Source organism: Panthera leo, chromosome A2 (assembly GCF_018350215.1).
Source record: "Panthera leo isolate Ple1 chromosome A2, P.leo_Ple1_pat1.1, whole genome shotgun sequence".
In the NCBI taxonomy this organism is placed as follows: domain Eukaryota; kingdom Metazoa; phylum Chordata; class Mammalia; order Carnivora; family Felidae; genus Panthera; species Panthera leo.
Window position 1 is genome coordinate 82,580,091 of NC_056680.1, and position 23,881 is coordinate 82,603,971.

The 23,881-nt window shown below is 35.8% G+C and overlaps 1 protein-coding gene across 1 annotated transcript in view; it reads right to left on the reverse strand.

The window, feature by feature from the left end:
- The window catches only part of MAGI2 (membrane associated guanylate kinase, WW and PDZ domain containing 2), a 1,332,916-nt gene that overhangs the window by 1,129,449 nt on the left and 179,586 nt on the right, over positions 1 to 23,881 (reverse strand). The window lies entirely within an intron of this gene.

Genomic DNA, 23,881 nt, shown 5'->3' on the forward strand with positions numbered 1-23,881 from the left:
CATTTTTGTTATATGAGCTTATATTATTTTTCCAAAAGATACATATTACTATATTTTAACTACTATTTTCAATTTAAGACAGAAGATAAACATGAGTTTTTCTTCAGTATATTTTAGCCATACCATCACTCTTTCCACAACCTCTTTAGAAAGGTACTTTAGGACACGGTCATATTTTCTGTGAAATTGTATCACTATTTAAAACTATTAATATTTACCAATCATGGTAAAGATATTTATAATAGAAGTTAAAATAATATAAAATTTAAAAAATTTCCTGCATAGAGGCAAGCTAAATAGCTCATGTTGTGTTAAAAAAAATGTTATTCTACAAATTTAAAAAGTTAACAAAAACATAAATTTAATAACACAAATAGCATCATGCATACGTAGAGTATGGCAGGTTGACTACAGGATAAACACTGTGAAATGGAATACTGGAGCTGAAAGTATTTGCATTTAAGAATTTGATAGCTGTTGCTAAATTGTCCTTCAAAAAAAGAAAAGGCTGTCATCAAAAGTATATGAGAATAACTTTTTCTTCCAACAATGGGTCCTATTAAACATTTCAATTTTTTAAATCTTGATGTTAATCTATAGGAGTAAGGCTGAGAAACTTGCCAAATGTTCATTTTTATTTTGCTCTTTCTGAAACTGTCTGCTCATGTCATTTGACCATTTTTGGGGGGGGGGGGTTGTTCATCTTTTGCTATTGATTTCTGAGAACTCTTTGTATAAAAGTAATTAATTCTCTATCACATGATTTGCAAACAGCTTCCCCAGTTTACTGGTTGCCCTTTGATTTGCTTATGTTATTTTCAACTCTATTTCATTTGTATATATAAGCTATACCCATGTTTTCCCTTATAGCTTCTGAATTTATTGAGATATGTTCAAAGGCCATCCTACTACAAATATTTTTTAAAGTTTTTTTTTTTTTTACCATTATTCACTATTTCTTCCTTCCCTTCTCTTCTTTTTTATGTTTAAAACTTTAGTCCACTTATAATTCACTTTTATGTAAGGAGTATGATAAAAAAATATATAGCTTTATGCCTCTATAAATGGTTAGGTAATTGTTCCAACACACTTTATTGCCCAGCCTATCTCAATGAACAAAAATTACATCTTAATCACATACTCAATCCTCATAAGTCTATTTCTTGTTCTTCTATTCTTTTCCACTAACCCTCTATTCTTGTACCAGTGCTATACCGCTTTAATTATCACAGATGTGTTGTAACATGTTTTAATATCTAAAGGATAAACTCGCAGGTTAATCTAGAGAGTATTCCATAAATACAATGGAAAGTCAGTGCTCAAAGGGATGGTAGAGAGCATTTAGTTCAGCTCCTTTAATCTACAAATGAAGAAAGTAAAGGCCAAGGAGGCCCAAGATTCATGCAACTTTCCACAGAGGTTCAAGGGAGAGATCAGGAAACTAGAACATGGATTGCCTGGCTGGTTTCTTAGCACTCACTTATTCTTCTGAATTGTGCTAGGAACTACTTAAAATACATTCCCATAGACATCAATACTTCTCAAATTATTCCTGAGATCTTTCTCTGATTTTTTTCTTTCCATTCTACTTTATTATGCCTTTAAAACTTCACTTTTCTATAAGCTTATGAAATTTTCATTACTATGTTTCCTTTTAAATACCTATGTCTCATGAATCTAGTAGAAGAAAACCAAACCTGTATTCTAACGTTCTTTGTCATGGCCTATTTATTTTGTTCATTAGAATCCTGAGTGGGATTGTTCTAATGTTGAAAAAATTTTCCAAAGTAATGTATAAATGAACAGTAAAGTTTCCATGGACTAACCAGGCAGTTACATGCCAGGGGCAGCCATCAGCATGTTAATGAGATCTATGGCTGGCACTCAATGTAAAGTGTTGCAAGCACTACTGAATGTATGAATGTAATACTTATCTAATATCCATTAGATTTGAAAAATATGAAACAATTACGTAAAAAAATATGAAACTATGGGATGGTATTATTTTACACAATGATTCAGAGACAGAATCTTTGTTCTTTCCAAAATAAGAAAAAAGAAAGTTTAGAAATTTTTAAAAAATAATGCCAGATTAAATCAAGACAGCAGGTCAACCACTACAGGGCTCTGGCAGAGAAGTAAAAAGCAGATGTGGAAATTGAAGGATATTAAAGTCCAGTAAGTCACTGCCTGGGGTGGTCTCAGATAAAGATGCTGGACCATTTTCAGAACTAGGAATCATTCATACTCTCATGCCAATTATAAAGGTTATATTTCCAGATGATTATGCTATCACCTAGATGTTTCTAACTGAATTAACAGTTATTGTATTAGATTTTCCCAAATCACTGGGATTTGGGATCCCTAAAATAAGGACCTGGCATGTTCCAGTTGAGTAGAATGAGACTCATGATATTAATGGAAGAAAGCATCCAATTTTCCCAAAGCTAAAATATCTAAAACACCTCAATAGAGGCAGTATGGGGTGAGAGTTTAAACCAAAGCATCAGTTTTTATTTAGAAAGCACAATGTATAATAGTAGAATGTTGAAAAGGGTCATACAGACTAGGAACTAGAATGAATTGATAAGAATTGAATGAATTTGATTTGAGCACTTCTACCCCAAAACAACACAAAAATGATACATACCTCCCACTTATACTACTCTCAGAATTAAATTCAGATGCCTCTGGGCACTACAGATGATCACTTTTGGCACAGTTAAGTCCTGAAATTTTATTTTCCTTTCAAGATGGGTTAGTATGTGAAATTGTCATTATGAATTTTTCCTTTCAGAAATCTAGTTTCCATACTGTGAACTAATGCATCCAATAACAATGTCCTCTTTTGGTAACAAACATCCATTATTTGCTCAAGAGTATCTCACATGAGTTTGGAGCTGGAATTCCAAGGAAATGCTGACTTTTACATCCATATCTTTTCCTAAAGGCTTTTTAAAGGATTCATTAGTTTCACCTACAGCTTTAAAATATAGCGGGCGTGAATGCATGCAAACCGCAAAGTGTGATGATTGAAAAAAATCTTCCAAATGTATATGATAAAGTAGTGTCGTCTCTAACAGCTGTTAAAGTAAAATCCGTATGTTAAATAAATACACTTAAATATACAATTTTCCCACACCTGAATCAGAAAAAGCTGCAATTTAATACGTAAGTTATTTTTATTTTTTTTTAATTTTTAAATTTTTTTTTTTTATTTATTTTTGTAGGAGAGAGAGAGAGACAGAGCATGAGCAGGGGAGGAGCAGAGAGAAAGGGAGACACAGAATTCAAAGCAGGCTCCAGGCTCTATGCTGTCAGCACAGAACCTGACGTGGGGCTTGAACTCATGAACCATGAGATCATGACCTGAGCTGAAGTCGGACACGAGACCGACTGAGCCACCCAGGTGCCCTACATAAGTTATTTTTAAATGCACGGTTTATAATTTGCTTTCTTAAAGTAAAAAGTAAAGGTTAGGGAATATAATGTACTTTTTATTTCTCATTATAGCAAAATAAATTGCCTTACCAATATCTGAGTGATATTACTAAAACAAACAAACAAACAAACAAATAATGGGTGGCAAAAGTCAAAAATTTATATCTTGGCTTATCAAGTCTAGACAGTAGAGTACCCCTTCAATTCTGCTTGGGATCCATACAAAATCTCTGTTAACATTTGGTGTATTGAATTTATTTCAAGTACTTTTTCAGTGTTTGTGTGTTTGAGTGTCCACATGTACATGCACTTAAACTATGAATATACTTTTTTATATTCTATAACATGTGTATGTATTTGTGTATGTATGTATGTCCCCTAAGAATACAAGACTATCGTTTCGCATAGTATTTTAAAAGTACTTAACATTATTTAATGTTGCGGGTTAAGTTTTGAATTTGATTTTTAAAAATTAAAAAAAAGATCTGATGATGCTTGAGAGGTGAGTCATGAGGTGCAGGGTGATAGAGGAAGGCAGACATTAAAATGGAGATAACTGCACACTGAGAATTCAATTTACTTAAACTTCCTAAAATACTAACCTGGGATCTATTAACAGCTGTATTTTGCTTTTTCTTAACTAATTGCATTCTGGTTTGGGTTTATTTTCTATTATGTCCTGTTTTGTAAGCTACCTCCAAAATTGTATGGCAATTTTACTTATTAATAACCCTAATGAGAATTTAAACTAGAAAGTTAAGAATAACTGTTTTTATTACTTATTTGCAAATCTTTTATTAACACAAAAAACCTCTAACTTTCTCTTTCACTACAAGTATATACATAGTAATTAGATGATGCATCTCCAGAATCAGGGGATGGATGACATGAATAAATGCTGTTTGTCCTTAGACCGTTTCAGGAGCCACAATCCTGAGCCGGATGGTACCCACTGGAACATGGGCTTAGTGACTTAAATATCATATCCCTCCCTGCTCATCTCCCCTGTATCCTCCACCCCTTTTTGAAAGTCTTCATATACTTACAGGCGTGACTTCTTGCTGATATCAGATACTGTGGGAGCTAAATTTATCATGAGCTAAAGATACCCTGATTTTCCAAACCATCACAGTGTCATTTGTTCCCAAATTATTTTATAACCAACTTCTGATTACTCAAAGAAGATTATCTGATTACTGAGCAGTTAAATGAGAGCACTTCTCTGTTCTCTCAGCTAATTGCTCCTCTAAGGAATGTGGAAGGAGGTTGGATGTGAATAGCTAAAATAGGCAGATGCCCAGGTGATATAATTTGAAATGACTGGGAAGAAAAAGTCATCTAAGAATTTAACTCATTGTCCTCCATCATTAGAGGAGTCTTCTATATGATATTAGAATATTTTTCTTTAGGGTCTGCAAGTACTCCTTTTAAAAAGTACTCCATGATGGGCAAGAAAACTATGATGAGGGCTTATGGCCCATCAATGGGAGGCCTTCACACAAACTAGAGACTGGCTGTCTCAGCGTGTGTGCAGTTGAAACAGGTGTCTTTCTGCTGCAGCACCTTGCCCACTGACACGGCGCCTTTGTACAGAGCACACTGCAGAACTGTACTCAGCAGCAAAACCTAAGCTGTTTGCTGGCTACACAATGAGAGAAAGGGAGGTAGGAGACTACCAAGTGTGCTGTCCCTGGGTTCCCCTATCTCGTTAGTCAAAAACAAAAAACTTAAAATGAGTGCCTGTCAATGTTGCTGATGGTTTGTAATACTGTTTTGTAGTTACCTGAGTTGAGCCAGGATTTTCATCTACACAGATAATCAAAATTGACTATATCTGGATACACCATGTAAGGAAACAACAACAGGAAAAAAAAAGCAAAACAATAGTAAAAATTCAGGTTTACACACTGACCAGTGTCATAAATATAGTATATAGCATTAATACAGTTTAATATCCTTCTAGTTTAAAAGGCTGAGGGCATTGGCAAAGTAATTAAGAAACTGCGTACTTTTTCTTAGCTGTCTTTAGTAGATATGTGGTCTTCTGACCACCAAAAATATTAATCTTTGGCATCTTCCAAAGTGAGTCTGCCCTTAAAGCCATATTGCACATCCCACCATCACAGGGATATGATACTGAAATTACTTTCTAATTTGGAGATTTTATGATTTTTTTAAATTTATTTTATTTTACAGAGTATTAGCATGGGAGAGAGACAAAGGGAGGGAGGGAGGGAGAGAGAGAGAGAGAGAGAGAGAGAGAGAGAGAGAGAGAGAATGAATCTTAAGCAGGCTCCACACTCAGCACAGAGCCCCAAATGGGGCTCAATCCCACAACCCTGGCATCTGACCTGAGCCAAAATCAAGAGCCCAATACTCAACCCACTGGGCCACCTAGGTGCCCCTAGTTAGGGGATTTTTTAGATTTCAAATCGAAACCCCAGAACTCGGGTGTGGTAGAAACACCTTAGATTCTTTAAGATTATCTCTGTGTTACCTTTAATCTTAGTGGACTGGCTCAGTATTTACCACCTATTTGGGCCTCCGCATTCATGCATGGCCTAACTGTGAGGTTATTTCTGGCAGGAGATTTTACACTGGCAACACTTTTGCAAAAAGAAAAAATAATTTCACAGGGGGTCTCTCCTTTGGCCTCCATCTCAACTCTGACACAAGGCACAGGTCAGATGGTGGCAGTGGAACGTCTTTATTTCTTCTATCAGCTCCCAGAGAGTTTCAACCACATATGAAATAATGCCTTGTTTTAAAAAGCACTTAGACATGGTTCACATTGTTTTCAAAAATGCTCTACCCACATCATTCCTACAATCAAGGGAAACGTTGGAGTTGATAAGAGAAGGGAGAAAAGTAAATTTTAATAACATCTTATTGGAAGCTAAATCCCCAGCTGGGAACAAAATTTACAACACAAGAAAGCAGAAGGTAAATATGCCGAAGTGAGGCACTGGTAGCAATTCCTTCTGCTTTTTTCAGAAGAGCTTAATTGAAGTCCTACCAAGATAGAAATGATCACTTAGCAATCCACATTTGAAACTCATTTAATGGAGTGACTCAATTCCTAGTGGAACTAACTTTCAAAATAAAAGAGCAATAACTAAGAATTATTATGGATGCATAACGAAATTGGATTCTCATATAGCTACTTATTTCTCACATTTTGATGAAATACAGACTGCTCCAAATATCAGGATAGAAGACTCTGAAATGTCTGACTCTGATGCCGGGCTAAGTATGCACTCCTGAGGAGCAAGGTTTGTGGTTCTCAGTTCCTCTAGTCTGAGACGCTGATGTTTTCAGACATACTAACACAGTAAATGTTTAATGATTGAAAAGATAATAAGAATAATAAAAAATGCAAAATATATTTCAAGCTCATCATCTTTACAAATGAAAATTAATTAAGGTGGAGTACAAAACTGATAATACTTAATGCATGTACGTGAAAATGCATTTGGTGTTTTGTATATTGATTCTAATGTGTAGATCTCATTTAGCTGATCAATTTCCTAACAGAGAAGCTGTTCAAGAGACTGTACTGTTGGCAGAGACTGAAGCAATCTGTGCTCGTCACTTATGATTACGAGTTTTCTCAATCATTTAATATTTCAGTATGTATTGATTACCCATGTGCCTTCTGGGAACCATAGGGATACAAAGATGAATAAGAATCCCATAGAGAAAATTTTTGGAAGAATTGTTGCAAATATTATTCATGAAGCCTATATACATACACATTTTTATTTGACATTTGTCTATGACATGTGCCAGGCACTATGCCATTAACTGGATGATCTAGGGAGAATCATATAATTTTTCCTCTGAAAAAAAAAAGCATTATAGGCTCATGTATCATCATTCTATGCATTTTATATTTTTCTAGAAAGTTCTACCCTTATTTCCTTTCTCATCTGCATCCTTTGTACCATTTCCCCTACATTTCAACTACTTGTCACATCATTGGCATGCCACTGTTTCTTAAAACTGCTCTTCCTTTATTTGTCTCCATAATACTAACCTAACTTGGTGTTTGTTTTATCCATCCTTTTCTAATGATTCCTCTGTTTCTTTAATCACTCCCTCTGTGTCTTCACATATCCTAACGCCTAGTTCTCTGTGATTCCGGTTTCTGGAATTTCTCCCTCATAATGCTGATCAGTCTCACCAAACACCTCTGTGCTAATCATTTGTAACTTTCTTCCTGAGGCCCCTTGATTAAAGTAACCCTGAACTCTGACACCACATATTGACAATTCTACACATTGAATAAAACTCAATTATATAGCATTCTGTGCCATTACATATACGTCAAGTTCATCTCCCCTCATGGGCTGTCAGATTCTCAAGTCTAGGGACCATGTTTTATATCATCATTTTATGTCTAGCATTTGGTGAATGAGGCACCATAGAACTCCATTAGTAAATCGTTCAGTGGGTAATGGACTTAAGCCTCCGAAGCTGTAAATCTGGCACCTCTGACACATACTAAATAATTGGAATCAGCCTGCCTTGTTTCCTTGCCTTTACAAAGCCTTGGATGGCAACCTTTCAACAACATAGTTAAGGTTGCAGGAAGCCAGTTTAGTTCACAAAACCTTGTAAAAACAATTCAATGTGGTTTTTTTTTTTTTATGACAAAGATTTTTTTAATGTGGGTGATTTATTTTCCTATGCTAGAGATTATAAAGAATGGAAAAAATAATAATGTGGATGTTATAGTATGAGTGACTTCACTGTGAAGACTGATGAATAATAGAGGCAAAAGAGATCTTAAAGGCTGTCATGTCACCACCCCTCCCCCATTTTATTGATGAGAAACCAGACTTCTAAATTAAGTTGTTAGTTTCAGACAGTGATTCACAACTTTGGATTCATGTTAGAATCATCTAGGGTACTTCCAAAAAATACTGATTGCTGCCCCCCTCCTCAAATCCTCCACCCAGCCCCCCCCCCCCCACACACACACACACTCAAAAAATTATGATTTAATTGGTTTGAGGTGGGGTCATGGCTTTGACAAAAATCTTTTTAAGTTCTCCAGAACATTCTAATGAGAATCACAATGGGTTAAAATTTCTAGACTTACTTCATGGTAATTTAAATAAAAATGTACTAATTGAGTGGTGGTTTCAAACTACATGTGCGAAAATCACTGTTATGAATCATTATTCCTAGATTTTAGAGTTAGCAAATATTTTAACAGTCATTTTATAAATAATTTGAAACATATGTATTAAAAACTTATGTGTAATTTAAACACTAAGGAATAACACTCATGAATTCACTTTATGGAACCCATTACTTCTATTGAAATTTCTGATTATTACCAGTATTAAACAGCTTTGGAGTTCTACTCTTTGACCAATAGGTGGCACTAGTAATTTCTGTATTAAACTATACAGCAACCAAATTGCACAACCTTTAATGAAATAAATTATATATATATAGACACATTACAAGCTTTAGCTTATGAAATTCATTTTTAATTTATCTGCATGTGTTTCATTTAAGTGCTCTTTAATTACTAGAGCGCTTAGCATAATGAATACTGAAACTATGGACTGATTTAATGCCACAATAAAGATTTTCTGCTTTAATACTTAATTAGTTCACTGAACTTGCATCCATTTAATATCAGTGAGTAGTATTTTATTAATTATAATATTACTTTCAAGTCAGAAGTAACGCAATGCACTGAATCCCCTCTAATAACAATATCAAATTAAGGTTATGATTTGTGAGAAATAATTTTAAATTAAAATACATTTTATGTTTGTAAGTAATTTGTAGGTTTCCTACAACTTTAAGTAAAGATCCAGGTTAATCTAATACCACAGGACACTATTACTTAAACAAAATATAGACATTTGGTTGAGACACATGATCTGGCTAATTAAGAATTAATTCAGTCTCTTCCTGCTTCTCTCCCTTATACTAGTCCCTGAAAACCACTGCTTTTATTGAGTAATGATAATATATAAGAAATATATAGATCCGTATGATTTTCCTTTACCGAACAGCAAGAAAGATATTAACTAGCACTAATTCTGGCATAATTCTATTCCTGCAGTGTGCTGGCCTTTAGACTAAAGTTGTCTTTCTAAATATCTAGAGTTTTCAAGGTTGATAAAATACTAAGTAACAGCTTTTGCTGTGATACTTAACTCAGGCAAGTCAATTCAGCAAATATGTTTCTGGCTGAATTCAGTTCAACAAATCTCTCTTTTCCTGGGAAAAATTAAATAGTCATACCAAGACAAAAGACTCATATATAGCGATGTCTCTTTGTTTTGTTGTTTTGTTTTTAAATTGGGTTTGAGATGATACACTAAAAAGGAAGTTTTGAGCCCTGAAATATCCCTTTCAGAGACACTTACCCAATAAAATTATCACTGAATCACTAATTTGGATTGTGGAGGTAGCCTTATTATATTTGTCTGAGGTTCCCCATATGCTGGGAAATTATTTTCTCAGCCTGGAGACAGGTTTGTTTTTTTCTAAAAAGATTCAAGAGGGAATAAGCAGGATATAAATGTATAAAGTTTCTCTTGCTCTCAGGGGTTTTGTGCAACTCATTTCAAGAATGATTAAAAAATGAATGGTAGCAAAGTAAAGAGTGCAGTTGAAGTGGATTTTCATCTATCAACTTAAACCTGGTCATTTTGTTCAGAGTTGTTTTCTAAAGCCTTTTCCCCCTTTCAGAATACACGCAATATAAATGGTGGGGTTTTTTTTTTTCCATTTTATGGGAGAAAAACAAAATTTTTATTATAGCATGACTCACTTTCTCTCCTTGCCCCCAAATTCCTGCTTTTCCCTATGGTCTGCAATCAGACACGCCATTACTGTTCCTCTGTGCAGTGCTCTATTGGGCATTTTGAAACCTATTTCTCTTAGGAAATGTGTTCTGTTGTTTATCACTATCTGCTCTTAGGAAAATGGTGATGCTAGTAAACAACTGCTCATTTTTAAAAAGTTCCCCTGGTTCAACCTATTGAACATAAGAGTCAACAAAAGTCATAATCCTGAGGTGCAATGGTTTTTAACCTTTAGTGCACATGAGAATTACTTGGCAGTAGGTTTACTAGATTTAGTCAATAAAAATACAGGACACACAGGAAAATAAAGTTCAATTTGAATGTCACACAAATAACAAATAACGTTTTTAGTATATGCATGTCCCATGCTTGCAATTGGTTTATATGACATTCAAATTTAACTGGACATTCTCCATTTTATCTGGTAATGCTACCTGTAGTGCTCTTCTTTGTTAATTTTTGTAAAGGTAGCATACCTTTCATTTTTTTTTTTAATTTTAATGTTTATTTTTGAGAGAGAGAGAGAGAGAGAGAGAGAGAGAGAGAGAGAGAGACAAAGCGTGAGCAGGGGAGGGGCAGAAAGAGAGGGAGACACAGAATCCGAAGCAGGCTCCAGGCTCTGCGCTGTCAGCACAGAGCCTGACGTGGGGCTTGAACCCACAGACTGCGAGATCATGGCCTGAGCTGAAGTCAGACACTTAACTGACTGAGCCACCCAGGCGCCCCTTTTTAAATTTTTTTTAATGTTTATTTATTTTTTAGAGAGAGAGACAGAGGGGAGGAGGAGGGGGCAGAGAGAGAGAGAGGGCGACACAGAATCTGAAGCACTCTTCAGGCTCCGAGCTGTCTAGCACAGACCCTTATGTGGGGCTTGAACCAAAGAACTGTGAGATCATGACCCGAGCCAAAGTCAGACGCTTAACTGACTGAGCCACCCAGGCGCCCCAGGTGCTTGTTAAAAACAGATTACTGGTGCCAACGTCAGTTTCTTTCTTTCTTTCTTTCTTTCTTTCTTTCTTTCTTTCTTTCTTTCTTTCCTTCTTTCTTTTTCTAACTGTTTTTTTTTTTTTTATTTGAGAGAGAGAGAGTGAGAATGAGTGGGGGGAAGGGCAAAGGGAGAGAGAGAATCTTATGCAGGCTCGATGCTCAGTGTGACATGGGGCTCGATTCCAGTACCCTGGGATCATGACTTGAGTCAAAAATTAAGACTCAGATGGTCAACAGACTGAGACACCCATGGGCCCCAGAGTTTCTGATTCAGTAGAGTATGGCCTAAGATTTTCTAACAGGTTTCTAGATGATGCTAATACTGTTTGTCTGGGGACCATAGTTTTGAATACCAGTACATAATGTGTAAGAGTTTTGCATGATACACTAGAGTTTGAATCCCAGGTCTGCTGCTTAATACTGTGTAAACTGAGTTATTTGTTTCAACACTGTAAACTTCATTTTCCCCATTAAAGAAGGCAAATACTAATCATATTAGTAATGATGAAATGTAATAATTCAGAGCACTCAGTAAAATGCAGACTAAGTGCTCTATAAGTTTCGTCACAAGTTCATCATAGAAGAAAGAATTTTAATTAAATTCTTCATTTCCCAAATTGTTTTGTTTAGAACACAGAACCATGGCAATTCAGTTGTTGTTGTTTACATGAAAAAAAAAACCCTAGAGAATAAAGTTTACTATAAAATAACCCAGGTTTTTAAGACTTCTCTAAGACATAAAGTACTAGTATAGTGAAACTCCAAGAGAAGCATTTTCCAAACTTATCTGAACACGGAACAACATCTCTTCCTGCACAGAGAAGTAATTTAACCACACAGTTTTCCATGATAAACCAAGTTAGGAATTACCGTCATGGCTCATAGGGCATCTAAACACAAAATGACATAGTTACAAACAGGAATTACTTTTGCTACATAAAAAAAAAAAATATTTCCTTCAATTATTATTGATATCCAGCAGTTTAGCTGAAACTATAGCATTCATTCTTTAATTTTTTCAACACGTTTATTGAACATCTAAAATGTATATAAGAGAATGATGCACTATAACGATAAAATGAAAAGTGAGATAAGAAATACTGCCCTTAAGTGGCTCACAGTCTGGTACTTCAAATATTTAACAATGGGTATTCACCAAGACTGCTTTAATGTTTCTCTCACCTTAAGTAAACTTTAGACAGGTTTCTTCCTGATTATAGTTACCTGACATGCCTTTTCTTAGAGCATTTACTTTAGAAAACTTGCAGTTATAAAGTCTTTGTCTTCTTTGAGATGCAAATTTTCAACAACCCAGAAACTCTCAAGGAACTAGTGTCCTTTTGAAATATAATCATAGAAGGGGATATTGCCCTGTCTCCCAGTCTCTGTGGAAAAAGAGAAATCTAACTTCAAGAAGTGACAATTAATGGGGTGCCTGGGTGGCTCTTAAGCTTCTAACTTCAGCCCAGGTCATGATTTCACAGTCTGTAAGTTTGAGCCCCATGTAGAGCTCTGTGCTGACAGCCCAGGCCTGGAGTCTGCTCCAGATTCTGTGTCTCCCTCTCTCTCTGCCCCTCTCCTAGTTACACTCTATCTCTCTCTCAAAAATAAAATTTAAAAAATTAAAAAAAAAAGTGACAATTAGCAAACACAGATGGCCAAATCACATTGAAAAACCTACCCCCTGACATCCTCCAGCACTTTTCCATTAATTTACTCCAGCATGTAAAAGTCCTTCCACCTTTTGTCTCAGGGCAGTTACATTCAATCTCTCTCTACTATTGCAATAGTCTTGAATAAAGTCTTCCTTGCCTATTTAACTGGTCTAGTGCAGTTTTCCTTTTATAATACTAACCACATTTTATGTTGTTATGTTGTTCATGAATCTCATTAACAACAAAAAAGTTGGGGCACCTGGGTGCCTCAGTAGGTTGAACACGCAACTCTTGATTTTGGCCCAGGTCATGACTCACAATCCTGAGATCTAGTCCTGCTTAAGATTCTCTCTTCCCTTCTCTCTACCCCTCCCCCGCTCACATTTTTTTTTCTCTCTCTCTCAAAAATATATAAAATATTTAGAAAACAACAACAACAGGGGCGCCTGGGTGGCCCAGTCGGTTAGGTGTCCAACTTTGGCTCAGGTCATGATCTCACGGTTCGTGAGTTCAAGCCCCGCGTTGGGCTCTGTGCTGGCAGTCAGAGCCAGGACCCTGCTTCAGTTCTGTGTCTCCCTCTCTCTCTGCCCCTCTCTACTCATGCTCTGTCTGTCTCAAAAATAAATAAATATTAAAAAAAAGAAAAGAAAACAACAAAAGTTTACTGTGCTGCCTAATGTTAAATATTTTGAATACCACGCCTGCTTATGGCCAGCAGGCTTACAAAGAAAGAGCACTACTTTAGGAGTCAGGTGTAACTTGTTTGAATCTCACTCCTACCTGCTACTGCTTATGTGGCCTTAGGAAATATATCTTATTTATATGAATATTGTGGGGTTTTTTCCTCATCTGTAAAATAGAGATAATAAAAGCCTACTTTCCAGACTTACTCTGATCTAGAAAAAAAAAATAGAGGGAAATGAAGCAGTTTGTAAGGAGTAAATAATCAAGCAGGCACTCAGAGAAAAGCTGAGCCAAGCTGCTGGCTGGGAGCTAGCAAAAAACTCCCCAGCACCAGTTACTGAATTCCCTAATGCCCCTCAGGATGCTCATGGCTCACTCTGAAAGAACAACTCCTAAAGCTCTGGCTCCCCTTGAAGATATTCCCTGCTACTATTCCCCCTCTTTGAGGATCCTGATTCTTTGGCTTCTCCTGAGTTTTCACATAGTTGTCTCCTTCCCCAAAAATGTCTCATTTATTTCTATATTTTTGGCAATTGGTCACATTATGTTTTGAATGTCATCCCCAGATTGGATGGTTGGTCTGGTTAATTCTCTGCCTCTGCCAAGTCATGCCTTCTGAAAGAACCAAAGCCCCTATGCCTTCTTGATTTCTGTCCATTACCCAGACTGACAATCATATTCCGTATTGTCCTAACTGAACAAGAGACACACATTTGCAACCAGGGCAGAACTTCCAGAAGGATTATGTTCTGATGTCTGAACTTCCAGAAGGATTATGTTCTGATGTCTGTCACTAACAGACAAACCACTAAGCCAAGCTACTTCACTAATGGGACAGAGTTGTTTGTCAAAAGTGGATTATTCTGGAATATTATTGTGCTCCACCAGGGCCTCTGCTTTTTTCACTAAGTAAACCAACAGCCTTCTCAAACCAAAAAGCACCTTTGATTCAACCTCTTCATTCTGAATTACATGAAAGTGACATTGACTATAATACCAAATTTACAGTGGTTGGGGCTTAATTTAATTAGTCCCAGCACTGAATTTTAATGAGGAAGCCCTAGAAGGTACTGATTTAAATTTATTAGAGAGCACCGGACATATACCACTGGTACCAAATAAATACTACAGGAATCATAATGAAAATGATGGCATTAGATGGATACAGTTCCATCTGTAATATGGAATATACAGGAATTTAGGAAATGGTGATCAATTTTTTTTTAGCATAGCTTTAATTATCAGCCAGTTTCGAGCAATTTTGATAGTCTTAGTACATGGCTACATGATATAGATGTTCAAAAACAGAATAAGTCTTAATCTCTGCTTTTAAAGCACAGTTAGTAAGATATAAGTAAGATAGAGAAAGAGAGAGAGATACCTGTGAACATTTAAATACTGACCTAAGAGAGAGGATCCTGGAAGACACTTCTGAGGTCACTGGGAATTAATCTAGTCCTTTTGGAGATAATGATCAAATGTTTGTAAAGTAGAATGAGAGGGGAAAACAAAGATAAACGAGGAGAAAGAAAAGTATGTTGGTTGGAAGAATAAGGTAAAAATCAAGTCATGGGGTTGAGATCGTGTCTTGGGAGAAGCCAAAGATATAAAAATACCTACATATGAACAATGGAATCTAAGTTGTAAGATATAAAAATACCTACATATGAACAACGGAATCTAAGTTGTAAGAGGCATCAGGAAATTTATGTAAAGGGAAATAACCAATGAGGGACATATTTTAGGAAGGTTTCCTATACAGAAAGTTTAGGAGGGTAAAGGAGTAGGCAGATTTGTGGCGAAGCTGCTGCAACAATATAATTTTCTTTCACACAATTAATGATGCTGTAAGGTGACACAAGAAACACAGTCAAGAATGAAAATAAGGTTTGGATGCAGAATGAATTTCCAAGAAAACAGGCCTTCAATGAGGTTCCAAATAGGTGACACATCTGTTTAGAAATGTACACTTGGGAGCTATCCATATCAAGATGACAAAGCAGACAATGAAGCGTGTGAGCTAAAGAAGTCAGTGTGCTGACCAGGAAAATTATCATAGCCAAGAACTAGGGACGGATAAGAGTTCAAGAAGTTAAATAATCAGGAACTATATATGTCTTCCAGAATAATGGTTCTTACACCTTAGTGTGCATGAGAACCTGAGGGCTGCTTGTGCATTATGCGGAGTCAGTAAATGTAGAGTTGAAGCTAGAAATTTGCATAGTGAACAGCCGCCCCAGGTGAGGTTGTTGCAGGTGATCCTGAGACCACACCAGGATGTACACTGAGGGAGACTTGTAAAATAAGGGGGGAAAAAATCTGTCTTTAATGCTACAGCTTTAGTTTGCTTCGATGTCTGAAAAGTGATCTTCTTATTTTTTCCTTGCGTCCTGCTTCATGCCAGTATTATACATTAAAAAACAAAACAGCAACAACAAAAACAAAACAAAACAAAACAACAAAAAACAAACAAAAAACCCACTGAAATAAAAAAGAGAGCAAAGTTTCCAGTACCAAAAAATAGAGGATAAAAATGATTGCTGAGTCATCACTGCAGACTTACATGTGAACCATTTCTCTGTAGAAGTCTTTCAAAAGTATCTTGGGTAAAATAAACTTTTAGAAAAAGCAGGTTTGTTTTTATTGCTACACTGAATCAGAATGTCTGCCATGTACCAATGTACATATCTTCAACAGATCTGTGGCAGTATCATTTAAGCCAGTCACATTCTCAGCAAGTTTTATGTACTATATAACACTCACTCTAATATGAAACAGAGTTAGAGCTCTCAATTTAAGTCTGGAATGAATATTTTAAAAATTAATCAGTTTCCCACTTTCTATTGAGGATTATACTATATATATAATTTTATCGTTCCTGTGAGATCTCCATTTTTTTCAAGATTCCTCTCAATTATTTCCACTATAAATTTTTTGATGGATGAATTTTATTACTCCGGAAACTTAGGAATCTATGTGAATAAAGGAATCACTAAAGAGATCTCTTTCTTTAGAATAAAATGACTAATAAAGGTTGTAAGATATATTTAACACAATTAATTCCTCAGAAAATTTTGTGTAAATTTCCAAATTTAATAGCATTAGTCTCATTAAGGAACTTATATTTTATAAGGAATATATAGCACCTATGAGGCATTGTAAAATCTTATAACTTCAGTTCCCTCTGGTGGCAGAACCTTCAAAGTGAAACTGTCAGCAACTCTGAAAAGGGCTGCATTTATAATGTTTAGATGAGAAGAAATACAAAGGGCTTCTTCCTATGTATTGAGATGGCTCTGGAAATAGCTTCTCATCTATATCCTTGGGGCAAATAACTATTAGAGAAGATGGAAAAGAAAGGATGTGATTTTATACTGTCATTTTTTTTTTTTTAACACAGGGAAAAGTAAATTAAAGAGCTACTTCACTGAAGCTTAAGAAGGACATATTCTGGAGGGTGCTTTGAATAGTAATTTTCAAAATTAATGTAATATACTACATTTTCAAGGCAAAGACATAGCAAAAAGTGGAGAAAAGAATAGAAGAAAAGAATGAAAGAGAAAAAAGAGACAGCCCTCCTCTCAGCTCATCAAGAGAGTCTCTTAGGCATGACAAAATCATTGGGCAAGGTGGCATAAAGACCTGGGGCATTTGGAAAGAAGATTTTACATAGATAAAGGTTTCATCTTAAGTTTCTTTCAAAACCAGGTATCTCAGGTAGTTTGAGGCAATTGAAAGTCCAAAAATCTAAGTGAATTACAGAAGTTTAACAGCTAGTTGAGCTTTAGAACCAGGATTTAACCCCAAACTTCTGACTCTAAACTTACTTTGTGGTGTATTATTACACTTCCCAAACCTAGAGACTAAAGCTGGGAACAACAAAAGGGATTCATAGGTTACTGCATAAGAAGCATACACCTGAAAGAATCCCAGATGTGATCAAATGGCTGAACATGTTCTACTTTCTGTAACATGAAGCTTAAATATGCTACTGGTTTTTGTAATCCTAGTGAAATATAGCCTCTGAAATATAATAATGTGTACTCTTGCTTCTGAATCTTGAAGCCAAAATGTCTGTAGGATTGTATATCCCTCAGGGTTCAGAAATTTCAATAATCCAATAGAATAGGGTTTTACTTTAAACTCCTTCTAATCCACAGATTTTAAAAGTCATTTGCAGGTGTAAATGTCAAGGAGTTACACATAAATGCATCAGATATTGCCGTGTTTTTTTTAAACCATAAATCCTTAAATTTCAGCTTTCTCAAACAGTAACAAAACAGAAAGCATCCTTGGAATGACCAAGAGATAAATATGATTTATTTGTTTGTTTGTATATTTATTGCTGTTTAGCTACCTCACAGTCATTACCCACTTCCTCTCCTTCCTCTTCAATATTAGTATGATCTAGATTTTGTTTACCTTTTTGGAAAAGGCTTCATCTTTCATGGAAGACGGCTTCAGTAACCAATCATAAGTGGTAGAATACAATCATGGTGGTCAAATTCCTTTTATTTGGTGATTGGCTCAGATAGAATGTGTGATGTAGTAATGGCCAATAAGACTTGAAAGGAAGTCTGCCACGAGGTTTTGGGAAAGTGTCTTTGCTCTTAAAGATGACTAAAGATTATGCTACTTTCAGTCAAAAATATATTGATGTAATTTGTCTCTGAGCCTTTATATCTATAATAGGGTCAGCTCTAGGGAAATATTAGGTTGAAACAGGTCAAGTTAGTTTTACCAACTTTCTTTATGGAAGATAGACTTTTCATACCCCAACTTATTTCCATATAACAACTTACAGTCCTTACTAAATACAAATGGACATCCAGTGTAAAAATCTATAAAGGATAGCTTGGCCCTTAAGGATTCTAATATGGGACTCCAAATGGTATGACATGACCAAATCACATACTTTTAATAGTGGCTTCATACTCTGGCCCTTGACAATTTCTCATCTTCATATTCATAGATATCTCTCTATCTCTCCCCCACCCCAAATAGAAATCGTAAATGAAGCAATGACACAGTAAAGTCACAATAAAACTATTGTTCCTATTAAATTAGTTAAAATTATTTAAATCTCAATAGGTTCTTTTAGAACTTAGTTCTGATTTAAGAAGATCAGTACCTTCAATTAGTGTTAAACTATATTTTGTGCCATTTTCCCAGGTAATTATCATCTATAACATATGCATGAAAAATCTGCATACAGTCAAATATGTTCTTGTCTCCTAACCATGGCCCCTGGTTTTGAATTAAAAGTACAGTAAGTATCGTGAAAGATAAAGGGTGCTATTCATGGGTAAAAGATAAACCTATCTTAGCATCTACACTTAGTTCTTACATCTTCATAGAAGATTTTTATATACATTTATATAGCCTGAATTTTTATAGGGGTATATTCATATATTATTATATATTTTAAGTAATGATAATGTAGGATCTCACCAGAATTGGAATGGGATAAAAAAGCTGGAAAAAGAATCATATTCTGAGAAGAATTTCTACTATTCCCATAACAGCATCTTCTGGTACAGTGTGAAAGACTTTGGCCATGAGATTTAAGTGTATATGTAAAACATGAACAGAATAAAAAGTATATTCCCTTTCTTCTAATTTTATTAAGCTGTAATATACTTTTTTTTTCTTTCTCTTTCAGCTTCCTTGCTCTTGTTCCAGGGGGATACCTGGTACGGATTGGTCATTTGCATGAGATTTCTCAAAATTCCTTTAAGCTGGTGTGTCAGGTACACATGAAAAAATTTCAAATTTCATATTAGTATAAAAATTTTCTAATAAATATTTAGGAATCTGTCTTAGGGAAAGAAAAACATAAATATTGGGTACCTGGACTGATAGGTTGTAATATTTTATTTTTAGCGTTCATTGATATCATGCTTACTTTGTCAGGATATTAAAGATTACCTATGTTGCCAGGACAAAGAAATATATTTCTTTTTTATCCACTTATTTTGAAATTAATCAGATGAAATTATGTTTGAATCATATTTCTGATAGGAGTATCAAGAAAACTAAATGCTTGCCCTGTGTTGTACATTTTTTGATAAGTGTACTTAATAATGCATACTCTAATTTGTTTTTGTATTTTTATTAACAAAGGTAGCATACCTTGAAATATTTATATATGTTCAAGTGATACTACTTCTTTTTTAATTTTTTTTGTTTTTTAATGTTTACTCTATTTTGTATTTTATATTTTAAAATATGCACTTGCCACAGTTTAAAGGACAAAAAATATTTCTTTAAATTAACTTCTACATAACAAAAAAAGCAAAGAGAAGTAGAATAAACTCCAGCCAACATTTCTTGACTTTCATGAGGTTAATCTACTTTCAAAAATGTAATATTCATTATTTATTTAAAGTTCCCATTTAATGAAGAAAAAATTTGAGATGAAGTATTAAAATAACAAAGGAAGAGTGTTCTATAAACCAATCAGAGAGAGGTGGAGCCAAGATGGTGGAACAGCATGGAGGTTTTTTGTGTGTCTCGCATCCATGAAATACAGCCAGACCAACACTAAACCATCCTGCACACCTAGAAAACTGATCTGAGGATTAACACAACAATCTGCACAACCTGAACCACAGAATTCAGCAGAATTCCGTGGCACGGAGAGGTGAACTTGGGGCGAGAGAAGCTGGTGGCAGGCAGGGAGCCACTTTTGCAGGTGGAGAGAGGACAAAGACTGGGGGGGGACAGGGGAGAATACAGGAAAAGCACCCCTCCCCAAAAGCAACTGGAGAGAAAGTAGAAAATTGGAAACAGCCCCAGGGACTAAACTAAAAAGGGAGAAAGGATAAAGGAGAGGGTTTAAATTCCATTATGACTGTAAACAAGGGGAGTGCAGAGTCTGCAACTCCGTAGCTCAATACCTGGCAGTGCTCTGGTGGGAAGGGAGAATCCCCAGGAGCACCAGGAGACCCAGGGGTCTGGGAGGTTCTTGGGCCACACTGGGAGAACCAGTTCCACTGCTGGAAGGACATTTGGTGGAGAGTGTTGAGGCCACCTGGTCCCAGCAGACCCCAGAGAATTGCCACATTCACTGGCGCTGGAACAAGGTCATTAAGGGTGAAGCCTGGTGCCAGATGTGTGTTGTGATTTTCCATAATCCCTGAAACGCCACTACTACACTATCTTGCAAACTTTTTCTGGGGCGGGCTGGCACCTGGCTGCAGTCTTGAGGCATCGGCAGCAGCAGGGTCCAGCAAGCGTTCCTGGGTGCAGCTGACACTCGGCCATTGTTCAGTGAGACCCTCCCACAGAGGGGCCGAATGGGTCAAAGCCGCAGTCCAGAAGTAAGGGGCCGGGGAAAACAGCCGCATCTGATACAAAACTCAGGAGAGAAGTACTGCTTGGGGGTTGGTCACAGACAGTGAAAAAGCAGGGTGTGGACAAAAGCTGAAGACAGAGGATGGTGCGCGATTGCTGATTGGGGAGAACAGAGTTCCGATACTAGACTGGGTAGCTGGGTGATGCCATTGTTACCACTCCCGCCCATGGGCATAGCAACCTATAAGCACCACAACACTCCACCCCAGTAGGCTACCAGTGCCATCTAGTGGAGAACGGAACCGTTACACTAAGCCCCACCCAACTGGGCCAACCTCACTCTTCAAGAACACAAGTCTCACCACCCGCTTAGTTTCTGGACTATAAAGAGCTTCATAGTCTGACTTCTAGGGGAAAACGAAGTAATTTCAGTCCTATTTCAATCTGTTAGCAGGTCCATCTATTCAATTTTCTTTATTTTTTTTTCTCTTTTTCACTTCTTTTCTTTTTCCTGAATACAGAGAGGGAAAAAATTCATTTTTATTTTCAATTTTTATTAAAAATATTTTCTTTAATTTTTTCTAGTATATTCTTTACTTTTGTGTAAATGTTTTCAAATTCTACTTCACTTCCATGATTTTATTTTAGTCTATTTCAGTGTATTCACCTTTTCAAATTTTCAAACAATTTCCTTTTTTTTTCTTTTTATCTTTTTCATTTCTTTTCTTTTTCTTGAATACAGAAAGAGAAAAAATTCATTTTGATTTTCAATTTTTATTAAAAATATTTTCTTTAATTTTTTTCTAGTATATTCTTTACTTTTGTGCAAATGTTTTCAAATTCTATTTTACTCCCATCATTTCATTTTAGTCTACTTCAGTGTATTCATTTTTTTTCATATTCTCAACCGATTTCCTTCCTGCCCCACTTTTTCTATAATCTATCAAACCACTTTCAATACCCAGACAAAACACACCTAGGATCTAGCATCATTTATTCTGTGTGTGTGTGTTTTTAAATTTTTTAATTTTAATATCTTTTTTAAATTTAACTTTTTTTAAATTTTTTTACCTCATTAATTCCTTTTCTCCCTTCAAAATGACAAAACGAAGGAATTCACCCCAGAAGAAAGAGCACAAAGAAACGACAGTCAGGGATTTAACCAACACAGATACAAGCAAGATGTATGAACCAGAATTTATAATCATGATAATAAGAATATTAGCTGGAGTCAAAAATAGATTAGAATCCCTTTCTGGGGAGATAAAGAAGTAAAAACTAGTCAGGATGAAATAAAGAATGCTATAAAAGGGCTGCAATCACAGATGGATGCCGCGGTGGCAAGGATAGATGAGGCAGAACAGAGAATCAGCGATGTAGAGGACAAACTTATGGAGAATAATAAAGCAGAAAAATAGAGGGAGATTAAGGCAAAAGAACACGATTTAAGAATTAGAGAAATCAGTGACTCATTAAAAAGGAACATCAGAATCATAGGGATCCCAGAAGAGGAAGAGAAAGACATAGGGGTAGAAGGGTTATGTGAGCGAATCATAGTGAAAAACTTTCCTAACCTGGGGAAAGACAGAGACATCAAAATCCAGGAAGCACAGAGGACCCCCATTAGATTCAACAAAAAACGACCATCAACAAGGCACATCAGAGTCAAATTCACAAAATACTCAGGCAAGGAGAGAATCATGAAAGCAGCAAGGGAAAAAAAGTCCTTAACAGGGAAGACAGATCAGGTTCCCAGCAAACCTATCCACAGAAACTTGGCAGGCCAGAAAACAGTGGCAGGATATATTCAATGTACTGAGTCAGAAAAATAAGCAGCCAAGAATTCTCTACTCAGCAAGGTTGTCATTCAAAATAGAAGGAGAGATAAAAAGTTTCCCAGACAAACAAAAAGTAAAGGAGTTTGTGACCACTAAACCAGCCCTGCAAGAAATTTTAAGGGGGCCTCTCTAAGGGGAGAAAAGCTGAAAGTATAAATAAATAAATAAATAAATAAATAAATAAATAAATAAATAAATTCCAAAAGCAACAAAGATTAGAAAGGACCAGAGAACACCACCAGAAACTCCAACTCTACAAGCATCATAATGGCAATAAATTCATATCTTTCAGTACTCACTCTAAATGTCAATGGACTCAATGCTCCAATCAAAAGACATAGGGTAACAGAATGGATAAGAAAACAAGATCCATCTCTATGCTGTTTACAAGAGACCCACGTTAGACCTAAAGACACCGTCAGATTGAAAATAAGGGGATGGAGAACCATCTATCATGCTAATGGCCAACAAAAGAAATCCGGAGTAGCCATACTTATATCAGACAATCTAGACTTTAAAATAAAGACTGTAACAAGAGATGCAGAAGGGCATTATATCATAATCAAGGGGTCTATCCACCAAGAAGACCTAACAATTGTAAACATTTATGCACCAAATGTGGATGTACCCAAACATTTAAATCAATTAATTACAAACATAAAGAAACTCATCAACAGTAATAGCATAATATTAGCAGACGTCAACACCCCACTCACAGCAATGGACAAATCATCTAATCATAAAAATCAACAAGGAAACAATGGCTTTGAATGATACACTGGACCAGATGGACGTAACAGATATATTCAGAACATTTCATCCTAAAGCAGCATGATATACATTCTTCTCCAGTGCGCATGGAACATTTTCCAGAATAGACCATATACTGGGACACAAATCAGCCCAAAGCAAATACAAAAAAGATCAAGATCATACCGTGCATATTTTCAGACCACAATGCTATGAAACTCGAAATCATCCACAAGAAAAAATATGGAAACGTAACAAATACTTGGAGACCGAAGAACATCCTACTAAAGAATGAATGGGCTAACCAAGAAGTTAAAGAGGAAATTAAAAAGTATATGGAAGCCAATGAAAATAGTAACACCAACAACCCAAAACCTCTGGGATGCAACAAAGC